The sequence below is a fragment of the Scyliorhinus torazame genome, chromosome 2 (genome assembly GCF_047496885.1).
Source record: "Scyliorhinus torazame isolate Kashiwa2021f chromosome 2, sScyTor2.1, whole genome shotgun sequence".
NCBI lineage: Eukaryota > Metazoa > Chordata > Chondrichthyes > Carcharhiniformes > Scyliorhinidae > Scyliorhinus > Scyliorhinus torazame.
Genome location: NC_092708.1, coordinates 24859621 through 24876785, shown reverse-complemented (window position 1 = coordinate 24876785; position 17165 = coordinate 24859621). Strand labels below are relative to the sequence as shown.

The 17165-nt window shown below is 51.7% G+C and overlaps 1 pseudogene; it reads left to right on the top strand.

Moving 5' to 3' along the window:
• The first annotated feature begins 2557 nt into the window (after positions 1-2557).
• The window catches only part of LOC140385771 (dolichyldiphosphatase 1-like), a 103243-nt pseudogene continuing 88635 nt past the window's right edge, over positions 2558-17165 (top strand).

Sequence of the window (17165 nt, the reverse complement as noted above, 5' to 3'; positions counted from 1 at the left end):
TGGGAGGCCATTCAGCCCTTCCAGCCTGTCTGCCGTTCCATCAAATCATGGTTGATCTGTTACCCAGCTCCATCTAGCCACCTCGGTGCCACAAGACTGAGTACCCTTGTCTAACAAACGCCTGTCAACATCAGCTTTGAAGATTTCAATTGACTCCCTGCCTCAACGTTTTTTTGAGGGATGGGCGGGGGGGGGGAGGAGCGATCTTTCCATTTCCAGTGCCCTTTGTGTGAGGAACTGTTTCCCAATGTCACCCCTGAATGGGCTGTCTTTAATTTTAAGTTTCTGCCCCCTTATCCTGGGCTCACTTCACCAGAGAAATAGTTTCTCTCCATTTACCCCATAAACCCCTTTCATTACCTTAATCACCTTGATTAGATCAGCACTTAACTTTCTCTATTCGAGAAAAAATAATGCAATCCTTCCTTGCAATTTAACCCCTTTATCCCCATTCCAGTGCATCTGGGGTGCAAACTGTGCAGGGCTAATATATCCTTCCTGAGGCGGAGAGCCCAGAACTGAACACAATTACTCCAGATACCGTCTCACCATAACTTTTTTATAGCTGTTGCAAAACTTCCTTGGTGCCACTTTAACACAGCTGCTTGCTGTGAAAATCTAGGCTCAGTATTTCCTGTGTTAAGTCAGACTTTCTCAGGTCATAAAGTGCCTCACATCCCTCAGTCCCCCCCTTCGCAATCTACCCCGAACATGGCCTTCCCTATAATCGGTCATCCCCGTTTTACATAGCCCCTGCCCCTGGCTTTCTGAAACTGCCGCCTGTCGTGAACGTATTCTGGTAACCATTCACCACTGCACTACATTGTATCATGCTGTTGCCCATGTGGGCTCCATCTATGGACCATTGTACTGTACTACACTGATTGTATCATGATGGTGCCCCTGGCTCCGCCCCCTTGAGGGGAGGTATAAAGAGCAGCTGCCCTGTAGGCGGCACTCAGTACAGAGCAGTTGCAGGCAGGCATGGTTCTAGTTAATTAAAGCCAACTCTCTGTCTCATGTGGATTGATGGTCGCATCACCGCCGCAGTACAGAGGCTGCCCTGCCAGAGGCGCCCTTTCTCAAATAAGACGTTAAACCATCCCGGCCCTCCCCCATTGACTAAACAATCCTGGAGGATCTTTTTCAAAGATGAGCGTAGGGGACCTGGTGTCCTCGTCATTCTGACCCCCTCAGCTAACACCGGGAGGAATACAATTCGGCTCGTGATTGCCAGACTGCAATATATCCTTCCTGAGGCGGAGAGCCCAGAACTGAACACAATTACTCCAGATACCGTCTCACCATAACTTTTTTATAGCTGTTGCAAAACTTCCTTGGTGCTCTTTGTGGGGTCCTGCTGTGTGGAGACCACACTGAGTAAAATAATGAAAATTACAATTACGGTATATAAACGCCCCGGAGATCACTACCAGGTCTCTATCTGGACGATGCCTTTCATGGAGTTCCCCCGCTCCTCAGCATGGGAGCTCGTACTCAGTGTGAAACACGGGGAAGATAATAATTCCCACCCCGTAAGCCTGGGCGGGATGTAATATGCACGGATGGCGAGGTCTTTGTAGTTGAAGTGATGAGAGAGCATTCGGGCAGCACGGTAGCACAAGTGGGTAGCACTGTGGCTTCACAGCGCCAGGGTCCCAGGTTCAATTCCCCGCTGGGTCACTGTTTGTGCGGAGTCTGCACGTTCTCCCCTCGTCTGCGTGGGTTTCCTCCGGGTGCTCCGGATTCCTCCCACAGTCCAAAGACGTGCAGGTTAGGTAGATTGGCCATGATAAATTGCTCCTTAGTGTCCAAAATGGTTAGGAGGGGTTATTGGGTTACGGGGTTAGGGTGGAAGTGAGGGCTTAAGTGGGTCAGTGCAGACTCGATGGGCCGAATGCGTTAAGCTGTGGTTCAGGAAGCCCACTTTGCCACGTTTGAGAAGGTGCACGGTTCTCTGGACACTGTTTCCTCTGGGCCTCCCTTCCTGGAACACCTCAGCATTTCCTTTCCACTCGTCTGTCCCAATGGGCATGGAAGCTGCCAGCCTCCCGAGTTCACGGCCCCTGGCCGCCGCCTCGCTGTTGTCAGTGACAATGTCCGCCGTCTTCATATCTCACTTCCAGTTGGCCGTGCGGTGAATGTACGGGCGCGGAGGTGATCATAATGCAGTGGCCAGTTCACCCGTACACCATATAGGTGTAGGCCGACATCCAACTGATGAATGTAGCCAAGCCAGCGCAGATATCGGAAGTTCTTTCACCTGGCTTTTCACAAAAAACGCTGAAGTCTCTTGAGAGCGGCAGCTCAGTGTTTCCCCTCTTGGTGGCGCCCTTACCTGTGTTATTGAACATTCATGGGTTGCAGTGGAACTTTACCTGGCTCCCCAGCACTCATCCATTTGAACCCCGACCAAAACACCTGATCCCCCCCCCCCCCACACACCGCTCCGCTCCCCCTTCCCCTAACACACACACCACCCGCCAACTACCAGTACAGACCAGGCAACTAGGCCAGTGGAGAGAGAGAGAGAGAGAGAGCCCAAGATGTGGAAGCGATGGTTCACCAACAACAACACTCAGTGACGCACACACCTCAGTTCCTCGTTTACCTGGAACTGGAGGAAGTGAAAGGAACAAAAAAGGGAAGCAAACAAGATGGACACAACGGCACTGGTCAGTGCCCAGTGATGTGTGTTAGAACATTCGTCAAACTGAACAAGATGTTTATGCTTACCAGTATGTGTTTGTCTGCGTAAACGTTTATAAACATTCTTGTTGCGGTTGACAGCTGCTGACCACTTCAACAATGCTGCAGTTAGATAAGAGGAAGTGAAACCACTTGGCCGCTTTGAAGTGGTCTGCAGCTGTCAATCATAACAAGAATGTGTGTAAACATTGCGGTTACGGTACTTCAGATGCATCCCAACATGAGGGGCATAGGTAAACCTATTATAGACAAACCTTCACACCTTCACCCAGTAGAGATCCTGCTGTGGGAGTCGGAGCTTACTGGGAGGGGGTGGGGATGGGGGGGCATCTTTCTGCAACATGGCCACTACGGCCGGCAGGGGAGGAGACTGTGGACAGGTTTGCTGCCTGGCGCCGATCCTGTTTATGGCCCGACACAAACTCTCCGCTCGGATTGGCAGGCCCGGTCGGGATTCCCGATCTTTGCGACAGGGAATGGAGAATCCTGCCCAATGACTAAGTGTGGCCGATCGCCATGGGAATCCCCGCCGGAACAACCGGCCGGTTTCTCTACCGTTTTCCCGCACGGAATGACGCTTTTAGTCATTTTTCTGGGAGAATGCCGCTCCCTCCCCCCGCCTCGCCCCCAATGTCATTGTACTGAGTGGATTGAGGAAGGGGGTGGCGGTGAAGCGAGGACGCAATTTGAGATTGCGTGAGGCCAGAGTCTGGTGTGCACGGCCGGTAGTGGTCCCTTTCTCGGTGGAGAGTGGAACATTCCGCCGGCTCGCTCAGTGGACGGAGAGGCTCCAGCCGAGAGCTGGGCCTGTATCTGGGCTCGGGTGACGGTTGCCTCACACCAAGGAAGTGGCAGAATGGGTAAAACAAGTGGCACCTTGTGACGCCACGCGGTTCACATTGGGCACATCTTCCTCGCCGTAGATTGTCAAGTGGCCAAGCCATCGACTCACTACATTTCTGCCAGAGGATTCTGGGTCATTACTGATTGGCAGGCCCACGGGACCCTTGTCCAATCGATTAACCGAGCCATTAACTCTTTCATTTTGATCCATCGCTTACAGTTAGCAACAGTGCCAATGACATGACGCTATTGACGTACATGAACTGTTCATTAGCTGAGATCAGAGAATCTGACGGCTTGGAGGGAAGCCTTTCCGCCCATCCTGCCCGTGCTATCTTAATGAAGGAACCAATCATTTAGCTCTTTTCCCGTAGCCCTGCTGTTTTATTTCCCTCTTTATCAAGCATTTCCCCTTCTTTTGAACCTGCTCCGACTGCCCTTTCACGCTGTACAGTGCAGATCGTGATTAGTCCAAGAACTTCTATTGGGGGAAAAAAATTAGGCGAAACTCTTTTCATCGATGTTTACAAACTCTAGAAAAGAGAAGGTTGGGGGTGGGGGGGGAGGGCTGGAGCAGGGGCATGGTGGATGCCGGCCTGGCCGACATCCTTTTAATCATGTTTTTGTCCGTTGGATTCTGAGGTTAATCTGTCCTTAGTTAACCCACAGAGGACAGGAGGCTGTTTAATATGAGTGACTGACACAAGTGGTTGTTTGAAATTTGGCATTCTTGCATTTGTCCTGTTGAGTGCAAGGCTAAAAACTTCGACGGTATGTTTCTCTTCCCAGTAATTTGAAGTTCTGCGGTATCAAGCTTGGCCAAAGGGGTATGTTTAAAGTGGGGGGGGGGGGGGGATCGAGGGGATCCTGTTGGGGGGCGCCAAAGTCTGAATAGCCCCCAGGGGGCGAGGGACATGCGGCACAGGTTGCCACTGCCCGGTTGTAACAGGTTGGCAGCGTAACAGGTTGGCACTCTGGGCAGCACCAGGCCCCTGGAAAGAACAAACAAACAAAGAGCATTTTTATTCTGCTCTTGGATCTCTATTAAACAAGACTGGGACTGGGACTGGCACCGACCGCTTTCATCACTAATCTACGAAACACAGATTGCAGCCAAGGCTGGACCACGAATTCTGCTATCGACAGGCGTTGTAGAAGGAGGAGTCCAATCAGTGGTTTAGCAGCCCCATGCCCGCCCCCCCCCCCCACCCCCCCACCCCCCACCCCCACCCCCACCCCCCCACCCTCCCCCCCACAGCTCCCCTCTGTCAGGGCTGGATTCTCCGCCCCGCTGCCCCAACCCGCCAGCGGGATTCTCCGTTATGCCGGCCAGTCAATGGGGTTTCCCATTGTGGGGCAGCCCCATGCCGTCGGGAGGCCCCCGGGCGCCGGCAAAACGGAGCATCCCGCCGGCGGAGAATCCCGCTTTCTCGCTTTACGCTGCCGCAACTTCACAGCTGATCCAAAACCAGCAGCGTATGTCGGAGACGCGGAGTCCGAGGCTAATCACTTTCAGACATATCATCCACAAACCGGAGAACTGTGCACGTAATTGCGTTTGCATAAAAAACACACAAACACACATTTTATGTGCACACATTTAAACCACGATGATGCATTTGCAGCTGTGTAAACGTCCTCCCCTCCACATTCTCCTCCCTCACAGAACACTAAAACCTCACCCATCTGGTGCCACGTCGATGAAGTTCACAACAGGTTTGTGAACAAAGAACAAAGAAAAGTACAGCAGAGGAACAGGCCCTTCGGCCCTTCAAGCCTGTGCTGACCAAGCTGCCCGTCTAAACTAAAATCTTCTGCACCCCCGGGGTCCGTATCCCTCTATTCCCATCCTATTCATGTATTTGTCAAGATGCCCCTCAAACGTCACTATCGTCCCTGCTTCCACCACCTCATCCGGCAGCGAGTCCCAGGCACCCACTACCCTCTGTGTAAAAGAATTGCCTCGTACATCTCCTCTAAACCTTGCCCCTCTCACCTTAAACCAGACGGGAAACAATCGAGGGGATCCTGTTGGGGGCGCCAAAGTCTGAATAGCCCCCAGGGTGCGAGGGACATGCGGCACAGGTTGCCACTGCCCGGTTGTAACAGGTTGGCAGCGTAACAGGTTGGCACTCTGGGCAGCACCATGGGAGAGGTTCCTCTTCAGCATGTTGGGAAGGGCTGTGAGGGGGGGGGGAGAGTGACCCAAGGCTGCCGTGTTGGGAGGAAGAGGGAGAAGATTGAGGAGAGGGGGAGAGACCGCCTTTGAGTCTGTGGTGTTGAGGGAGGGGAGAGCCCGATGCCTGCGAGTATCATGGGGAGGGGGGGAGGGGAAAGAGTCCCGATGGTGCCGTTGTGGTGTGTTAGAACATAGAACATAGAACATAGAACGATACAGCGCAGTACAGGCCCTTCGGCCCACGATGTTGCACCGAAACAAAAGCCATCTAACCTACACTATGCCATTATCATCCATATGCTTATCCAATAAACTTTTAAATGCCCTCAATATTGGCGTGTTCACTACTGTTGCAGGTAGGGCATTCCACGGCCTCACCACTCTTTGCGTAAAGAACCTACCTCTGACCTCTGTCCGAATCTATTACCCCTCAGTTTAAAGCTATGTCCCCTCGTGCCAGCCATTTCCATCCGCGGGGGAAGGCTCTCACTGTCCACCCTATCTAACCCCCTGATCATTTTGTATGCCTCTATTAAGTCTCCTCTTAACCTTCTTCTCTCTAACGAAAACAACCTCAAGTCCATCAGCCTTTCCTCATAAAATTTTCCCTCCATACCCGACAACATCCTGGTAAACCTCCTCTGCACCCGCTCCAAAGCTTCCACGTCCTTCCTATAATGCGGTGACCAGAACTGTACGCAATACTCCAAATGCGGCCGTACCAGAGTTTTGTACAGCTGCAACATGACCTCCTGACTCCGGAACTCAATCCCTCTACCAATAAAGGCCAACACTCCATAGGCCTTTTTCACAACCCTATCAACCTGGGTGGCAACTTTCAGGGATCTATGTACATGGACACCTAGATCCCTCTGCTCATCCACACTTCCAAGAACTTTACCATTAGCCAAATATTCCGCATTCCTGTTATTCCTTCCAAAGTGAATCACCTCACACTTCTCTACATCAAACTCCATTTGCCACCTCTCAGCCCAGCTCTGCAGCTTATCTATGTCCCTCTGTAACCTACTACATCCTTCCGCACTGTCGACAACACCACCGACTTTAGTGTCGTCTGCAAATTTACTCACCCACACTTCTGCGCCCTCCTCTAGGTCATTGATAAAAATGACAAACAGCAACGGCCCCAGAACAGATCCTTGTGGTACGCCACTTGTAACTGAACTCCATTCTGAACATTTCCCATCAACCACCACCCTCTGCCTTCTTTCAGCTAGCCAATTTCTGATCCACATCTCTAAATCACCCTCAATCCCCAGCCTCCGTATTTTCTGCAATAGCCTACCGTGGGGAACCTTATCAAACGCTTTACTGAAATCCATATACACCACATCAACTGCTCTACCCTCGTCTACCTGTTCAGTCACCTTCTCAAAGAACTCGATAAGGTTTGTGAGGCATGACCTACCCCTCACAAAGCCATGCTGACTATCCCTAATCATATTATTTCTATCTAGATGATTATAAATCTTGTCTGTTATAATCCCCTCCAAGACTTTACCCACAACAGACGTGAGGCTCACCAGTCTATAGTTGCCGGGGTTGTCTCTACCCCCCTTCTTGTTCAAAGGGGACCACATTTGCTATCCTCCAGTCCTCTGGCACTATTCCTGTAGCCAATGATGACATAAAAATCAAAGCCAAAGGCCCAGCAATCTCTTCCCTGGCTTCCCAGAGAATCCTAGGATAAATCCCATCAGGCCCCGGGGACTTATCTATTTTCAGCCTGTCCAGAATTGCCAACACCTCTTCCCTATGTACCTCAATGCCATCTATTCTAATCGTCTGGGTCTCAGCATTCTCCTCCACAACATATTCATTTAGTATCTCGCCTATCTCTTCAGACTCCACACACAACTTCCCATCCCTGTCCATGACTGGCCCTACTCTTACCCTAGTCATTCTTTTATTCCTGACATACCTATAGAAAGCCTTTGGGTTTTCCTTGATCCTACCTGCCAAATACTTCTCATGTCCCCTCCTTGCTCGTCTTAGCTCTCTCTTTAGATCCTTCCTCGCTACCTTGTAACTATCCAATGCCCCAACTGAAACTTCACACCTCATCTTCACATAGGCCTCCTTCTTCCTCTTAACAAGAGATTCCACTTCTTTGGTAAACCACGGTTCCCTCGCTCGACGCCTTCCTCCCTGCCTGACCGGTACGTACTTATCAAGAACACGCAGTAGCTGTTCCTTGAACAAGCTCCACTTATCCAGTGTGCCCAACATTTGCAGCCTACTTCTCCAACCTATCCCCCCCAAGTCATGTCTAATGGTATCATAATTGCCCTTCCCCCAGCTATAACTCTTGCCCTGCGGTGTATACTTATCCCTTTCCATCACTAACGTAAACGTCACCGAATTGTGGTCACTGTCCCCAAAGTGCTCTCCTACCTCCAAATCTAACACCTGGCCTGGTTCATTACCCAAAACCAAATCCAAAGTGGCCTCGCCTCTTGTTGGCCTGTCAATATATTGTGTCAGGAAACCCTCCTGCTCACATTGTACAAAAAACGACCCATCTAATGTACTCGAACTATATCTTTTCCAGTCAATATTTGGAAAGTTAAAGTCTCCCATAATAACTACCCTGTTACTTTCGCTCTTATCCAGAATCATCTTCGCCATCCTTTCCTCTACATCCCTAGAACTATTTGGAGGCCTATAGAAAACTCCCAACAGGGTGACCTCTCCTTTCCTGTTTCTAACCTCAGCCCATACATGTTGTTGGGGGAGCTCCGATACTTGAAGGGGGTCATCTCTGTCTGTCAGGGACTGGGGGCTGTCATAATATACACCAGTATATCATGGTGAAGACACACACTGATGGACACACAGTGGGACCAATCAACATACACAACACCGCAGCTAATGCCCAGTGAGAGCACACGCACTATAAAGACAGGGAGCATCAGGGTTCCCGCTCATTCGAGTAGCAGCTAGCTAGGAGCACAGAGCTCACAGCCTGCAACACAAACATTCACCATGTGCTGAGTGCATCGACTGGTTAGGACAAGGCAGAGGTCTTTATTTAAAGCTAGTATCGTATTAACCCACAGTCTAAGTATGTTTAAACAGTTAATGATTCAATAAAATAATGTTGCACTATTTCAAGTGGTGGTGACCTGTATGTGATCCAGAACACCCAACACATCATGATACCAGGTATGGTGGGATACTAGCACTTCTTAGACCTACCTGCAAGTGATCTGCCTTTCTCCAGCATTCCGTCATCCTGCAACATGGACAACATCAGCCCACCGCCGCCGCTCCGCATCGCCGGCAAACCTGGGGCCAACTGGAAGATTTTCAAACAGCGCTTCCAACTCTTCCTCGAAGCCACGGACAGGGAGGGCGCCTCGGGCAACAAAAAGATTGCTCTGCTCCTCTCCATGGCCGGGGATCATGTCATCCACATTTTCAACTCTCTCACCTTCGCAGATGATGAGATAAGACGAAGTTCAAAGACGGTCCTCCTCAAGTTTGACACTCACTGCAGCGTAGAGGTGAATGAAAGTTTTGACCGCTATGTGTTCCAGCAGCGTTTGCAGGGTAAGGATGAACCTTTCCAATTCTTTCTCACGCACCTCCGCATCCTTGCGCAATCTTGCAGCTACGGACCCACCTCCGACTCCATGATACGCGACCAGATCGTTTTCGGTGTTCAGTCGGACCCCCTACGTCAGCAACTCCTCAAAGTAAAGCAACTCACCCTAGCGACCGCCATCGAGAACTGTGTCTTACACGAAAACGCCATGAGTCGGTATTCCCATATACAAGCGGCTGAAACGGCGCGGCAAGGTCCCCACGAGGCGGAACGGGTCCAAGTGATTGAGCACCTCCAGGGCCTCAGCTTGGATGATGGCGGCCATTTTGCGCGCTTTTCGCGGACTCCAGCGCTTGTACGCACCAAACAAGGGGACGCCAACGTTGAGGAACGTAATGCGCAGACGCGCACCACGCATGCGCGGTGGTGCAGCGAACGTGCCGCCCATTTAAAGCGGCAATGCCCTGCAAAATCTCGACAATGTCTACTTGGCCACTATGCTGCCTTCTGTCGAGCAGCTCAGCCTGCCAACTCCCATCGCTTCAGCCAGCCTCGCAGGAATGTTCGGGCAATTCAACCCACGGTCACCGAGTCCGATGCGGACCTCCCACACAGCAGTGACACCGAGGACCCGAAGGCGCCTTTTCGAGTCGGTGTCGTAACGAAAAACAAGCTGTCCCCGAAGCAAAGACACCAGCCGTTGTCGGTATACAGCATCGATCCAGACGATGAGTGGTGTGCCACCCTGACGGTCAACCGGTCCCAAATACGATTCCGCCTGGACACTGGTGCCTCCGCCAATCTCATGGCGTGGTCTGCTTTCCAAAGCCTTTGTGTCAAACCAGCCATCCTTCCATCGGCCTGCCAGCTACTGGACTACAATGGCAACATCATTCCTGCTACCGGCTCGTGCCAACTTGAAGTGATGCACAAGTCACGGAGAGCCATCCTTCCTTTTGAGATTCTGGGCTCCTCGAAGGACTCTCTGCTTGGCGCACAGGTGTGCAAACTGTTGAACCTCGTTCAAAGAGTTCACTCTCTCTCTCCTGATGACACGCCTGCCTTCCAGGACGCTGACTTCAGGGCGCAACTCGACGCCATCATCGACCAGCACCGCGACGTCTTCGAAGGCATGGGCACGCTCCCATATACTTACAAGATCATACTCAAACAGAACGCCACGCCTGTGGTGCATGCACCTCGCAGAGTCCCAGCACCCCTCAAGGACCGCCTCAAGCAGCAGCTGCAGGACCTCCAAGACCAAGGAGTGATCTCAAGAGTTACGGAACCAACCGACTGGGTCAGTTCCATGGTGTGCGTAAAAAAGCCTTCCGGCGAGCTGAGAATGTGCATTGATCCCAAGGATCTGAATCGCAATATCATGAGGGAGCATTATCCAATTCCCAAGCGCGAAGATATCACTACAAGATGATTCGTGCCAAGCTCTTCACCAAACTTGATGCCTCGAAAGGATTCTGGCAAATCCAGCTCGACAAATCCAGCAGGGAACTGCGTACCTTTAACACCCCCTTTGGCAGATATTGTTACAACAGGATGCTGTTTGGGATCATATCGGCTTCAGAAGTGTTCCACAGGATCATGGAACAAATGATGGAAGGCATTGAAGGTGTTCGCGTCTATGTCGACGACATAATCATTTGGTCCACCACCCCGCAGGAGCATGTCAGTCGCCTCCAGCGCGTGTTCAACCGCATACGGGAGCAGGGCCTACGCCTCAACAGAGCCAAATGCTCGTTTGGTCAGAGGGAACTCAAGTTCCTAGGGGACCACATCTCCCAGTTGGGTGTGCGGCCGGATGCAGACAAGGTGGCTGCTATCACAGCCATGAAAACGCCAGAGGACAAGAAGGCGGTCCTCCGATTTCTGGGCATGGTCAACTTCCTAGGGAAGTTCATCCCTAACCTCGCCTCTCATACCACGGCTCTCAGGAGCCTGGTCAGGAAGACGACAGACTTCCAATGGCTTCCTGCCCACGAGCGCAAATGGAGAGAATTTAAAACCAAACTCACCACGGCCCCGGTCTTAGCCTTTTTTGATCCGGCGAAAGAGACAAAAACTTCGACTGATGCCAGTCAATCTGGCATTGGGGCAGTGCTCCTGCAACGCAATGAGGCCTCATCATGGGCCCCCATTGCATATGCATCACGCGCCATGAGCCCCACGGAACAGCGCTACGCGCAGATAGAAAAGGAGTGCCTGGGCCTTTTGACCGGTGTCGTCAAGCTTCACGATTATGTGTACGGCCTTCCCCAATTCACAGTCGAGACTGACCATCGCCCGCTGGTCAATATAATACAGAAAGACTTGAACAACATGACGCCTCGCCTCCAGCGTATTCTGCTCAAGCTCCGGCAATACAACTTCCAGCTGGTATACACCCCGGGCAAAGATCTAATCATTGCCGACGCTCTATCCAGGGCAGTCAACACTCCGTGTGACCCAGCGGGATTCGTCTGCCAGGTTGACGCCCATGTAGCCTTCGTGGCATCCAATCTACCTGCCACGGATGAACGCCTCGTCCAAATTCGCCGCGAGACAGCAGCTGACCCCCTGCTACAGCGTGCCATGCGCCACCTAACAGACGGGTGGCTCAAGGGCCAATGCCCACAGTTCTACAACATCAGAGATGATCTGGCGGTAGTCGATGATGATCTCCTGAAACTGGACCGCATTGTCATCCCACACAGCATGCGCCAGCTCGTCTTGGAACAGCTACACGAAGGCCATCTTGGCGTGGAGAAGTGCCACCGACGGGCCTGAGAGGCAGTGTACTGGCCCGGCAACAATGACGACATCGCCAACACAGTGCTCAACTGCCCCACTTGTCAGCGCTTCCAGCCGGCCCAACCACGTGAGACCCTACAGCCTCATGAGTTGGTCACGTCCCCTTGGTCCAAGGTCGGCATTGACCTGCTCCACGCGCTGGGCAGGGACTATGTCCTGATTGTAGACTATTTTTCAAACTACCCGGAGGTGGTACGTTTACACAACATCACATCATCTGCAGTCATCCGTGCCTGTAAGGACACCTTTGCTCGACACGGCATCCCACTCACTGTGATGTCGGACAATGGCCCCTACTTCACAAGCCAGGAATGGTCCAACTTTGCCAGGAGGTACAACTTTGTGCATGTGACATCCAGTCCCCTGCACCCCCAATCCAACGGCAAAGTGGAGAAGGGCGTCCACATCGTCAAACGGCTCCTCTGCAAGGCTGCTGATGCTGGGTCCGATTTCTACCTCGCCTTGCTGGCCTATCGCTCGGCCCCACTGTCCACTGGCCTGTCGCCAGCCCAGCTGCTCATGGGTCGCACCCTGAGGACGACGGTTCCGTCCATTCATGTCCCAGACCTCGACCACGTTCCGGTCCTTCAACGAATGCAGCTGTCTCGTGCACAGCACAAGGCGGCTCATGACTCGCGTGCAGCTGATCTCCCTGTTCTGGCTCCAGATGACAACGTCCGCATCCATCTTCCAGATGGTGGCTGGTCTGCAACCGCTGTGGTTCTTCGGCAGGTGGTTCCCTGCTTGTTCCTGGTTCGTCTACCGGATGGCTCCATTCTGCGCCGCAATCGACGTGCCCTTCGTCTCGTTCCGCGTCGCTACGTGATCCTCCACTGTCGCCTCGCCCTCCTGCTGACCCTGACATGGACTATGCAGAGCTCCCTGTCACTCTGCCTCCCCCTGACTCTGACGCAGTCCAGCTCGCTCCTCAGCCGGCGGCTCCCGACCCACCCTTGAGGCGGTCAGCCAGAATTCGTCGCCCTCCTCAGAGACTTACTTTGTGAACTTTGTGGACTTATGGACTTTCTGATTTGTTCTGTTCTTCCGTTAAATCGTTCAGGGGTTTGCATATAGTGTTCATCTCGTTATTCTTGGGACACACTGATTTTCTGCACCAGGCACCTTCCCATGTAAATAGCTTAGTTTAATGTACATTGTCCTGTAAATATTTTGCACACATGTAGTCAGGAACATTCACTATACACTATTTATTGCCACGCAGGTACATTTTTTATAAAAGAGGGGATGTCATAATATACACCAGTATATCATGGTGCAGACACACACTGATGGACAAACAGTGGGACAAATCAACATACACAACACCGCAGCCAATCACCAGCGAGAGCACACGCACTATAAAGACAGGGAGCATCAGAGTTCCCACTCATTCGAGTTGCAGCTAGCTGGGAGGACAGAGCTCACAGCCTGCAACACAGATATTCACCATGTGCTGAGTGCATCGACTGGTTAGGACAAGGCAGAAGTCTTTAGTTAAAGCTAGTATCGTATTAACCCACAGTCTAAGTATGTTTAAACATTTAATGATTCAATAAAATAGTGTTGCACTATTTGAAGTGTTGGTGACCTGTATGTGATCCAGAACACCCAACACATCAGGGGCCATTAACATTCTGTACTGATCAGGGCTCCCTTTAAAGATGGCGCCTCGATCCCAGTTGAATCGACCTTCCCGGTCTCGCCAGACTATGACTATTTTCCTGAGTAACAGAAAGCCTGGGTGCATCGCAGTAACTCACCAAGGCTCCTTAAGCAGCACCTTCCAAACGTGCAATCTCTACCATCGAAAAGGACAAGAGCAGCAGATACCTGGGAACCCCACCCCCTCGAGGTTCATCTCCAAATCACCCACCACCCTGACTTGGAAATATATCGCCGTTTCTTCACTATCACTGGGGCAAAATGACAAAACTCCCCTCCTATCAGCACGGTGGATGTACCCACACCTCAAGGACTGCAGCGGTTCAAGAAGGCAGCTCACCACCACCTTCTGAAGGGCAATTGGGGATGGGTAATAAATGCTGGCCTAACCAGCATCCCGTAAAATTGAATAAAGATTAAAATCTGGGAAAAGCTTACCAGCCAACTTGGCAAGTCAAGCAAAGTGTTCATATCACATTGTGAGGGAAGAGGTTCCGGTTAATATTTATTTACATATTAAAAAAATGTTTCAAAAAACATTCATTTATGGGATGCAGGCTGTCATAATATACACCAGTATATCATGGTGCAGACACAAACTAATGGACACACAGTGGGACCAATCAACATACACAACACCGCAGCCAATCACCAGTGAGAGCACACGCACTATCAAGACAGGGGACATCAGAGTTCCCGCTCATTCGAGTAGCAGCTAACTAGGAGCACAGAGCTCACAGCCTGCAACACAGACATTCACCATGTGCTGAGTGCATCGACTGGTTAGGACAAGGCAAAGGTCTTTAGTTAAAGCTGGTATCGTATTTACCCACAGTTCAAGTATGTTTAAATAGTTAACCTTCTAATAAAATAGTGTTGCCCTACTTCAAGTGCTGGTGACCTGTATGTGATCCAGAACACCCAACACATCACAGGCATCACTCGTTCAGCCAGCATTTATTACCCAGCCCTAGTGGTAACCCCCAGGATTCAGCGATGGTAATGCCATTGAATGTCAAGAGGCAATGGTTAGATCCTGTCTTGTAGGAGCTGGTCATTGCCTGCCACTTGTGTGGCGTGAATGTACCTTGCCACTTGTCAGCCCAAGACTGGATATTGTCGAGGTCTTGCTGCATTTGGACATGGACTGCATCATTATCTGAGGAGTCGCGAATGGTGTTGAACATTGTGCAGTCATCCGCAAACATCCCCACTTCAGACCTTATGATGAAGCAGCTGAAGATGATTGGGCCTCAGACACTACCCTGAGGAACTCCTGCAGTGATGTCCTGGAGCTGAGATGATTGATCTCCAACCACCACAACCATCTTCCTTTGTGCCGGGTATGACTCCAACCAGCAGAGAGTTTTCCCCCTGATTCCCATTGACTCCAGTTTAGCTCGGGCTCCTCGGTGCCACACTCGGTCAAATGCTGCCTTGATGTCAAGGGCAGTCACTCTTACCTCACCCTCTGGCATTCAGCTCTTTTGTCCATGTTTGAACCAAGGCTGTAATGAGGCGAGGAGCTGAGTGACCCTGGTTGAACCCAAACTGAGCGTCTGTGAGCAGGTTATTGCTGAGTAAGTGCCGTTTGATAGCTCTGTTGATGACTCCTTCCATCGCTTTGCTGATGATCGAGAGTAGGCTGATAGGGCGGTAATTGGCTGGGTTGGATTTGTCCTATTTCTTGCGTACGAAAATTGATCCGAATCCCACCTCCTGCGGCGCGATGCAGATCGCAATCTTCAGGCACTTAGAAAATGTGTTTTTTTCCCCAAACGCACCTGAGGTTCAAAGGGTCTGATTCGCCCGCCCATCTTGGGGGGGTAGGGGGGTCATCTGAGCTTTCCAATTAAGGGGGCGCTGCTTTTAAATAGCTCCGCAGCACTTGATCTTATTCAAGCCCAGAGGAGGGCAGCTGATGGGTTAAGTGAGTCGGTTCAACGTTGACTGCAACTGGATGCAGTGAAACTAGAAACAGGCTTCTGACACAGGAGATGGTCCAACACGGTTTTATTGAACTTCCTGATTGCTGTCCATAGTCTGCTGTGAGTTGACACTCCATCAATCTAACTGATAACCTCCTACTGGCTTGACCAGACTAACTCTCTACCTCATGGTGATAGTGCTCACTGGCTTGTGCACTCTAACTCTCTCAGTAGCTGTGTCCTGTAGAGAGAGGGAGAGTCTTAATGCCCTGCGTGCTTTATAGTGGTGGTGTCCTGTCTGGTGATTGGTTGTTATGTGTTGTGTGTGTTCATTGGTTATCCTGTGTGTCAATCACTGCCTGTCTGCATCTCATTATGTACATGAGTGGATGTTATGACAACAATGAGCAGGACAGCTCCCAGACTTTCCGAGGGGGCCGCCACTCGATGGCTGGATCCCATGGAGGACAGGCGGGCCATAATTTACTCAAGGTTTGGCAGGAGCCCCCCCCCCCCCCCCCCCCCCATCCCCCCCCCCCTCCCCCACCCCCAGCAAGGTCACAAATCTCGCCTGGGAGACAGTGGCAGCACTGGTCACCTGTCTGACCAAGAGGATAGGGGTTCAATGTCGGAAAAAAGACAAATGGCCGACCAAGACCCCCTGTCTCCCCTTGGCACTCCACCCTTCCGTCAAGCCCCAGAATGTTACCTTGTGCCCATGTGTCATCACTTCCGCTGGTCACCCGCAGCGGACCTCCCTGCATCATCCTCCATCCCCCCCACCCCTGCTGCTCCCCTCTCCCCCTGCCAACCTTCGCACTCCTCACCAGAATCCCTCCCTGCTCAAGCACCCTGCCCACGCATCCCAGCTGACCTCAATCTCTGATCCGCCAGGCGTCCAGCTCATCCCTTTTGTCCCTGCGGGGGAAGAGTGCCCACAACCGCAGGGAGAGAGAGAGGGAAGAAGGGCGGTGGAATGTCCAAACTCAATATCTTGACTCCTCTCGAGGGGAGAGTCATGGGCTGGCAGGGGAAGACTAGCAGGGGGTCTGCACCGAGAGCGAGGTTGGCCTGTGAGAGAAATAGGAGGAGCCACTGCACCTTTGTGGTAATACCAGGCATTGCAGTACCTGAGAGGTGGATGACCATTGGCTAGACCTAGGAGTCTACCATTGGCTAACGAACATAGCTCCGCCCTGAGAGGCGGGGTATAAGAACCAATGCCGTCCCAGCAGCCCTCACTTTTTGTATCGAAGCTGCTGGGTACAGTTCTAGCTGATTAAAGTCTATTAGTTATGACTCTCCTTGTCTCACGAGTAATTGATTGTGCATCAAACTTCATCCAGGTGACCTGTCTCAAGTGAGTGCTTTGGTGTCCAAACCCTTGACCAGGCGTACTAAAACCGTCAGCCAGCAGTGTCTCCCCGCGGCGACCCTCGACACCACCTTGGAGGAGGTCTCCGAGGAGGAG